This window comes from Hevea brasiliensis, chromosome 7 (genome assembly GCF_030052815.1).
Source record: "Hevea brasiliensis isolate MT/VB/25A 57/8 chromosome 7, ASM3005281v1, whole genome shotgun sequence".
Classification (NCBI taxonomy): domain Eukaryota; kingdom Viridiplantae; phylum Streptophyta; class Magnoliopsida; order Malpighiales; family Euphorbiaceae; genus Hevea; species Hevea brasiliensis.
Genome location: NC_079499.1, coordinates 18,946,145 through 18,955,975, shown reverse-complemented (window position 1 = coordinate 18,955,975; position 9,831 = coordinate 18,946,145).

Here is a 9,831-nt window from a genome sequence, read left to right as displayed (position 1 = left end):
AAATTAGGTCTTAGTGTCGTTAATATGTCACATTCGATAGGGTTTTAGGTTTGGTACGCTTACCAAAGTCATTTCCTTGTTTAGTGCATTTTAGTGCAAATTGTCGGATTCCGGATACCGGTTTGACCTAACCGACGATCTAGTTCCTCAGTTTTCGGTCTCGGCCGAAACTACAAACTTGTAGATCTAGGTCTTATTGCACGCGGGGCAAAATTTCAGGTCAATCCGAGTTAAGTAGACCAAGTTATGGTCATTATACTATTGCTGGTCAAATGGTACCATTTTAGGTCAATTTTTGGTCAATTTGGTCAACTCTGGTTCGGCCAGTTTTTGGACCCGAACTTGTGCAAGCTTTTTGACTTGCTTCTGGTCATTTCTGGGTTTTGGTGTCTTCACAAGACTTGTAGGTATGGGTCTTAACTATCCATGGTTAAAACTTCAGGTCAATTGGACCTGTTTTGAGTGAGTTATGGCCTAAATACTCACTGCTGCCCAAATTGGTCATTTTTCAGGTCCTAATTGCACCTAATCCGAATTGGTCATTTTCTTAGGTCACCTTGCAAGCAGAATTTTGGTATGGTTTCTCAATGAAAGTTGGCACATTTTGTGCCTAGTTTCACCTCCAATTGGTTCCATACCAATTTAGGCTACACATTTAAAGTTATAGGCTAAAATGTACACTGCCCTCTATATGTCTTTCAATTCCCAATTCAAACACACATTTACCTTTGCAATTTGTTTACTTACTTACCAATCTGTTTTGGTACATTACCAAAAGCATTTTCTACATTACATCAACATGACTTTTGGGCAGATTACCATTACCCTCAACACACCAAATATAATTCACATTTACAATATCTCAATACCATCACATACACACCTAAACACCACTAATTTTCACATACACTTTACACAAAAATTTCATACACATATCCTTCATTCCTTAATGCCACAATTCTGCCAACACTCCCATGAATATACACATTTATTCAAGTGTCCCTAAGGCTGCCAAATTTGTCCTTCAACATCAAATTGCCCTACAATCCATCAATTCTCATCCAAGTGCCAAAATCACCATATATATGTGAAACAATTCATTAGGATATTAATTTACCATGATCAACATTATTTCTCATCAATTATATGCATAATAAATCATCAAATGTGTGACCCCATGGCTGTCCAAAATGGCTATCTCAATAACTATTTAAACTTCAAAATTTCCTTCACAAAACTAACACCCATAACATAAACATAAAGTTTAACAAGGAAATTCTCAAAAATGTAAACTTACCTTTGTTTGTAACTTGCTAAACCTTCACCAAACTTCTCAAAATTGGTATCAATATCTTCCTTGTGATGTGTAGACCATTTTTTGTGAAGGAACTTAAAGGATTGGAGTTGAAATGGAGAGTTAAGAAAGCTTGCATGAAAAATGGCTATGGAGTTTCCTCTCACCTCATTCACGGCAATGTTGAATGCAAATGAGGAAGATGAATTATTCAGCTGCATTTTAAGTGTACACATGTCCCACTATGTGTTTAATTAATTCCCTTAGTGGTCCACTAAAAATTAAATCATTTTATAAGTTAAACTTTCACTTAATCCCACATTAACCCATGATTTTAGCTATTTACTTTAGGTACCACCAAATTAATTTTTCATTTCATTTTCTAAGTGTAATATTATTTATTTTTAATGGACATTTAGGTCAAAAGACAATTCGGGATGTCAAATGACCATAATGCCCTCGCTCGTTACGTTGCTCCCGATTTTTCTGAACATCGTATTTTGTCCTGCTTTTCGATTTCTCACTTTTCTTTGTACTAATTATTTAATTTTTCTTTGATCTTTCTAATGATATTTATTCTTCAACAAGGGTCTATTTAAGTCCTAAAATGTTTTCCGTGGTTCCCGCAGTCCAGTATTAGTCAACGGTCCACGCCGTGACTTCCCGGTGCGGTCACCCATCGCTAGGTTTCCCGGCGCGTTTAACTTGGTCACATTTCTTTGCTATCATTTTTCCTTTGTTTTTCTTGTACTTTCTTTTCTTGTATTTCATTATTTTATGTCTCTCACTCATATTGAAGTGTGGTTCTAGGCATCCTAGTCTGTCCGACAACACCGTCACCGAGCAAGAGAACGCACTACCGAACTTTGGGGTGTTACAATTCTCTCCTTAAAATAAATTTCGCCTCAAATTTTACTCGCATTAGTCTCGAACAGCTATGGGTGCTGTCTCTCATATCCTCTTCACGCTCCCAAGTAGCTTCCTAGCTCAATGATGGTTCCACAAAGACTTTAACCGGTGTATCTGCTTGTTCCTCACCGCCTAACTCATATGTCGTAATTTTTATGGTTTCTTCCTCATATGAAAGGTCCGATTTACTTCAATCTCTTCAATCGACAAGACATGAGATGGGTCCGATCTGCACTTCCTTAACATGGACACATGAAAGACACTGTATCCTTGCTAGCTTGACACTTATTAATGTATACAAATTCTCGTTAGTGGGATGTATCCGTCCCATCTCCTTGGATTCAATGACACAAGTTCTCGATATATTCTTGAGGGCTTATCACATTTTACATGTTATTATTATCATTTCATTTCATTATTTATAGGAACTCAATGAGTTTCCAAATTTTCCTGAATTACTTGTTTCAATTGTCCATCTGTCTGAGGATGATACGCTGTAATCGATATCTCTAAGCTTATAGCAATTATCGTGGTACGTAGTTCACATTATTGTAACCGAGTTATCGACTCCACTACCTTACAAGTGTAGTCTTTCGACAGCTAGTTCTCAAGTTTTAAATTTCTCGACTAAAATTTTCACATTTATTTCCAGAATAGTACTTATTCGTGCAATCAGATCAATTTATAGATTACTTACAAATATTCTTATTTATTGTACCACGAGGAAACACGAGCTCTACACAATAATCCAAAGGTCTGCATCAGAATCGCAGCTTACAATACAAACATCGAGAACATTATATAGTCACTACGTTATAACCTCATGGACTAGGTTTTCTAACATCTTATCCTTCTCGAATCCACTAATATCCCAAACCGATTCTCGATTACAATTTCCTTTGACAATTACTAACAGAATATTTTTGCCCTCATCTAGAGCAATTCTATTATCAGAATTTACTTTTAGGTCCTCTTGCCTTACATTAGTAGGCTCGCCAATTAGCTTTATAATTTACTGTGATGTTAGAAAATACTTTAGCTAAAATTCTTCCAAAATTAATGTCAATCATACTTGTTATTACAGCTTATTATCCTAAAGACTAGTCACTAATACATCAAAATTCATTCCCATGTAAAGGAATAACAACAGACATATAGTTCGACACTAACACACAACTAAGTAGTGCTGGATCAAATAATAACTAATTGTTTCTTTCAAAATTTAAGAACTTACCAAAGAGCTACATCCAAGTTTCGCTTCTTTCTCCTTGGTGCACAAAGTGACGCCCGATCGTGCACTACCATATTCGGTTGATTCACCGTGGTTATAGTGGTGAGGAGTACTAACTCTATTTCTATCTTGACTCGATCGACGGTCCGTGGAACTCGAGAGCAGATCGAGGTGGTTTAGTACAATTTTTAGCAAAGTGTCCAAGTTTTCCACAATTGTAGCAGCTCCAGAGGTCTTATAGCATATCCCACCATGATATTTTCCACAAGTTTCACATAGGGAAGGGTAGGAACTTCTAGTTGTTCGACGATCGACCTTGATGGTCTCTCGCCTTACCGATCCACCTCTATCATATCCCCGAGCTCTGGTTCCTCAAATTCTTTTCTTTCTCAAATTACTGCTCGAGCTCACCCATAGGTTTCTCCTCTTTTTATTTCATGTTGCCCTTGTGGGGGTTGGGTCCAGATTGGGCTTGGGCCATGATTATCACCATTTGTTGGAAGAAAGTGGCCATTTGTCGGGCCATTTGTGCAAGAATTTGTACTGTAAATCGTACAATGCCTTCGACACTTTGTGGAGTGGGCCTCAACTTGTACTTCGCCATCATGGACTGCTCTACGGCCTCATTTTTCTCTTCCATATCTTTCCACAAGATTCTCTATTCCTCAGATAACCAACATAAGGAGATTCCTCTCCATTAGTTCATATTTATGATGTAAATGTACTATATGTATCAAACATTTGAGCAGCTTGTAGTTACCGACAAAAAGATTTCAAATTCATACTGACATTTACTTTAAAACCATTGCTCGATACTACTAAAACATGTCACACCCTACTCCTCAGAAGATGTAACATGATCCCAGAGTACACCTAATGAATTACCGCATTTCGCCACCGATAACCCATTAGATATACTACAAGGGATTTTAAAACAATTTCGTGCAATTTAAATCATCGATTAAAATCGTGTTATAAAATTTTTTCAAAATTTCGCAAAGTGCCTACTGTATTTTGAGAAAACATTTCTTCAATCCCGCAAAAGAAAATGCTCCCAATATGTTTTCTCAAATACAACTTCAAGAATTTCAATTCAATTCACAATTCAATTCTCAATACACAATCAATTCATTTTCAACTAATCCCATCATAAAGAAATATCTCATTCATTTCAAGACTCAAAATTTATATTACAAACTATTCAGATAATTGAAATTCCAAATTTACATTTACAATAATTTACATTTGATTACATACCAAAATATTTTACAAGAGTTTTATATACAATCGCCAAATAATTTACATACATATTATTACATGCTTACATCAAAACCTATGTACATGGGTATACCTATGATATACCGAGCTTATCCGAATATATCTTCAACGAAATTTACTTATCGCTTCTATGTTTCTTCTTACTCGACAAGATACAAAGCTATCACGAGTGGTGAACTCAGTGCACAACTATAATTTAAAACATAGTACAATATACATTGACAAATTTTACAAGAAATAATTTGAGAATCAATACATCAAATTTCACAACTCAAAATACTCATTGCCAATAATGTAAATCATTTGTATAAATGACTTGGAGCACAAAATTCAATTTATCATATCTTGACTATCCATTTAAGTAATTCCAACAAAATCAATTATACATAAAAGCATAATTAAAATCACCATTCCTTACCATTCAAAAGCCATTATGTATCTCAAAATCATTATGTATCTCAAATATCATATTGTATCTCAAAAGTCATTATGTATCTCAAAATCATATTGTATCTCAAAAGTCATTATGTATCTCAAAATCAATCTTTATCTCAAAAGTCATTATGTATCTCAAAATCATATTGTATCTCAAAAGTCTTTATGTATCTCAAAATCAATCTTTATCTCACTAACTATGCAAGACTAATCCGAAGGGCCATATTCGATGTGATTCTAACTCCCTATGGTCGGGAGGTCGACCGATTCTAACTCCCTATGGTCGGGAGGTCAAATCATCGCGCACAGCATCATCACAATAATGCATCTTCCGCAAGGGCCATAACGATAAAATAAACTTAGATCTAACCTCAAATAAGAGGAAAATCTAAGCCTGCACGCACTCATGGTAATAAAAACACAACTAACTCCATTGTCTTCTCAACAAATGAGAGAGACTGTAATCACCTAGTCAAGCATCTATAGTGAGATATAAAACAATATCACAATCCTTTTAGTGAGCATAAATCACAATATAATTCGATTCAAAGTCAATTCCAATATCCAATAATTTTTATGCTCATCACAATTCAAATCATAAATTTGCATTTTTCCATGAAAATTACCATCACAATTCAAAACATGTTCTATCACAATTTTCCAAAATATAATTTATTCAATCCATAACAATGCTTAATACTTGTGGAAATACCATTTCACAAGCTAAATTCATACATACTAAAATAATTTTCAATAATCATTGAATTAAATCCAATGCTTGTTAAACATAATACATAAGAAAATATGTCATTTAATCATATGAAATATTCAAAACAAAATCAGTTAAAAACTAGTTGTGCACAAACCTCTGATGATCGTCTCGATCCGACTCAGTGTTTCTTCCTTTGCCGAGTCCTTGTTAATCGAGAAACACAATTTGAAGTGTTTCAAAGCTAAATTAAATCGTTTCTATCGATGGTGTTTGGTAAATAATGCATCAACTCAATTATTCACTTAATCACCTAATATACCAACCTCATTGCGCTTTTAGGTAAATTAGGTCTTAGTGTCATTAATATGTCACATTCGATAGGGTTTTAGGTTTGGTACGTTTTACCAAAGTCATTTCCTTGTTTAGTGCATTTTAGTGCAAATTGTCGGATTCCGGATACCGTTTGACCTAACCGACGATCTAGTTCCTCAGTTTTCGGTCTCGGTCGAAACTACAAACTTGTAGATCTAGGTCTTATTGCACGCGGGCAAAATTTCAGGTCAATCTGAGTTAAGTAGACCAAGTTATGGTCATTATACTATTGCTGGTCAAATGGTACCATTTTAGGTCAATTTTTGGTCAATTTGGTCAACTCTGGTTCGGCCAGTTTTTGGACCCGAACTTGTGCAAGCTTTTTGACTTGCTTCTGGTCATTTCTGGGTTTTGGTGTCTTCACAAGACTTGTAGGTATGGGTCTTAACTATCCATGGTTAAAATTTCAGGTCAATTGGACCTGTTTTGAGTGAGTTATGGCCTAAACACTCACTGCTGCCCAATTGGTCATTTTTCAGGTCCTAATTGCACCTAATCCGAATTGGTCATTTTCTTAGGTCACCTTGCAAGCAGAATTTTGGTATGGTTTCTCAATGAAAGTTGGCACATTTTGTGCCTAGTTTCACCTCCAATTGGTTCCATACCAATTTAGGCTACACATTTAAAGTTATAGGCTAAAATGTACACTGCCCTCTATATGTCTTTCAATTCCCAATTCAAACACACATTTACCTTTGCAATTTGTTTACTTACTTACCAATCTGTTTTGGTACATTACCAAAAGCATTTTCTACATTACATCAACATGACTTTTGGGCAGATTACCATTACCCTCAACACACCAAATATAATTCACATTTACAATATCTCAATACCATCACATACACACCTAAACACCACTAATTTTCACATACACTTTACACAAAAATTTCATACACATATCCTTCATTCCTTAATGCCACAATTCTGCCAACACTCCCATGAATATACACATTTATTCAAGTGTCCCCAAGGCTGCCGAAATTTGTCCTTCAACATCAAATTGCCCTACAATCCATCAATTCTCATCCAAGTGCCAAAATCACCATATATATGTGAAACAATTCATTAGGATATTAATTTACCATGATCAACATTATTTCTCATCAATTATATGCATAATAAATCATCAAATGTGTGACCCCATGGCTGTCCAAAAATGGCTATCTCAATAACTATTTAAACTTCAAAATTTCCTTCACAAAACTAACACCCATAACATAAACATAAAGTTTAACAAGGAAATTCTCAAAATGTAAACTTACCTTTGTTTGTAACTTGCTAAACCTTCACCAAACTTCTCAAAATTGGTATCAATATCTTCCTTGTGATGTGTAGACCATTTTTTGTGAAGGAACTTAAAGGATTGGAGTTGAAATGGAGAGTTAAGAAAGCTTGCATGAAAATGGCTATGGAGTTTCCTCTCACCTCATTCACGGCAATGTTGAATGCAAATGAGGAAGATGAATTATTCAGCTGCATTTTAAGTGTACACATGTCCCACTATGTGTTTAATTAATTCCTTAGTGGTCCACTAAAAAATAAAATCATTTTATAAGAAAAACTTTCACATAATCAAACATTAACCCATGATTTTATATAATTACTTTATGAACCAACAAATTAATTTTACATTTCATTTTCTAAGTGTAATATGATTTATTTTTAATGGATATTTAGGTCAAAAGACAATTCGGGATGTCAAATGACCATAATGCCCTGCTCGTTACGTTTCCCGATTTTTCTGCAGAATAATCGCATTTTGTCTGCTTTTCGATTTCTCACTTTTCTTTGTACTAATTATTTAATTTTTCTTTGATCTTTCTAATGATATTTATTCTTCAACAAGGGTCTATTTAAGTCCTAAAATGTTTTTCAGTGGTTCTCGCAGTATTAGTCAACGGTCCACGCCGTGACTTCCCGGTGCGGTCACCCATCGCTAGGTTTCCCGGCGCGTTTAACTTGGTCACATTTCTTTGCTATCATTTTTCCTTTGTTTTTCTTGTACTTTCTTTTCTTGTATTTCATTATTTTATGTCTCCTCACTCATATTGAAGTGTGGTTCTAGGCATCCTAGCTGTCCGGACAACACTGGTCACCGGAGTAGTAGAACGCACTACCGAACTTTGGGGTGTTACACACCTTATGAGATATGGCATGGAAGAAAACCAAGTCTTAAGCATGTTAAGATTTGGGAACCAAGTCTTAAGCATGTTAAGATTTGGGGTTGTCTAGCTTATATCAAAAAGCTGAACACTGATAAATTGGAAACCGGGTCAGAAAAAGGTCGATTTGTTGGATATCCAAAAGATAGTTTTGGATATTATTTTTATTTGCCTACTTCACAAAAGGTTGTGATAAGTAGAGATGTTACATTTCTTGAACAACAGTTTGTTCAAGAAGGAGGCAAAGGAAGGCAAATAGAGTTGGAATTGGAGAATTCGACTAACAAACAAATCGATGGATATAGATCCATCTAGTCAACCTACACCTACCGATGAAACATCTATAGTGCTCCTCGTAGAACTACCAGGTATCTCACCCACCAATGAGATATGGTTTCCTTCATGAAGAAGAACAAGAGTTGTCTACTCATGAAGAAGTAGATCATGGATGTAACACCCTAAGTTCTAGTGCTCTACTGCTCCAAAGACTAGTGTTGTCCTGACACTAGGATACTTAGAACTACACTTCAATATGAGTGAGGAGACATAAAATAATGAAATACAAGAAAAGAAAATACAAGAAAATAAAGGAAAATAATAGCAAAGAAATGTAATCAAGTTAAGTGAGCGAGAACCCTAGCGATGGTGATCATGACTGAAGTCACAGATGGACCGTTGACTAGCTCTGGATCATGGGAACCCCAAAAATATTTTTTAGGATTTAAATAGACACCTATTGAAGTATAAATACCATTAGAAATATCAAAGAAAAATTAATTAATTAGTACCAAAAAAGTGAGAAATCGAAACTGACAAAACCCTTGTTACTAAAAATCGAATGCAACCCAACAGGCATTGTGGTCATTTGACATCCCGAGTTGTCTTTGACCTAAATGTCCATTAAAAATACATGATATTACACTTGGAAAATATAATAAAAATTAAATTAGTAGTACCTAATGTAAATAGCAAAATGGAGAGTTAAATGTGAGACAATGAAAGTTAAGATTAAACTAATAGTTAATTTTGACATAGTGCTCCACTTACTCATTTAAGTGGACCACTACCACTTCATTTGGATAGCAGATTCAACTTCATCTTCAAGCTCCCAAACTCAGCCAAAATGGTGAAAAGAAGACCACCATTGCCGACCACCTTGAATGCTCCATGCATGTGAGATTCAAGCTTCTTTCCTTCCACTTTCCTTCATTAAAAGTTGTCCATACACCTTGGGCAGTAGATAGGCAACAAGAAGACCAAGTTTTGGACAGGTTTTGAAGAGTTTCCAAAGTGGTAAGTTTGTGTATTTGGTTATTGCTTCATTAAAGTTTGTAAGGAGGTTATGGGTACTTGAATTGTGGAAAGAATTTTGGAGTTTGATGTTCTAAGGGAGATGTTTATTTTTGGCAGCCATGGAAACTCTTTGAGGACAGTT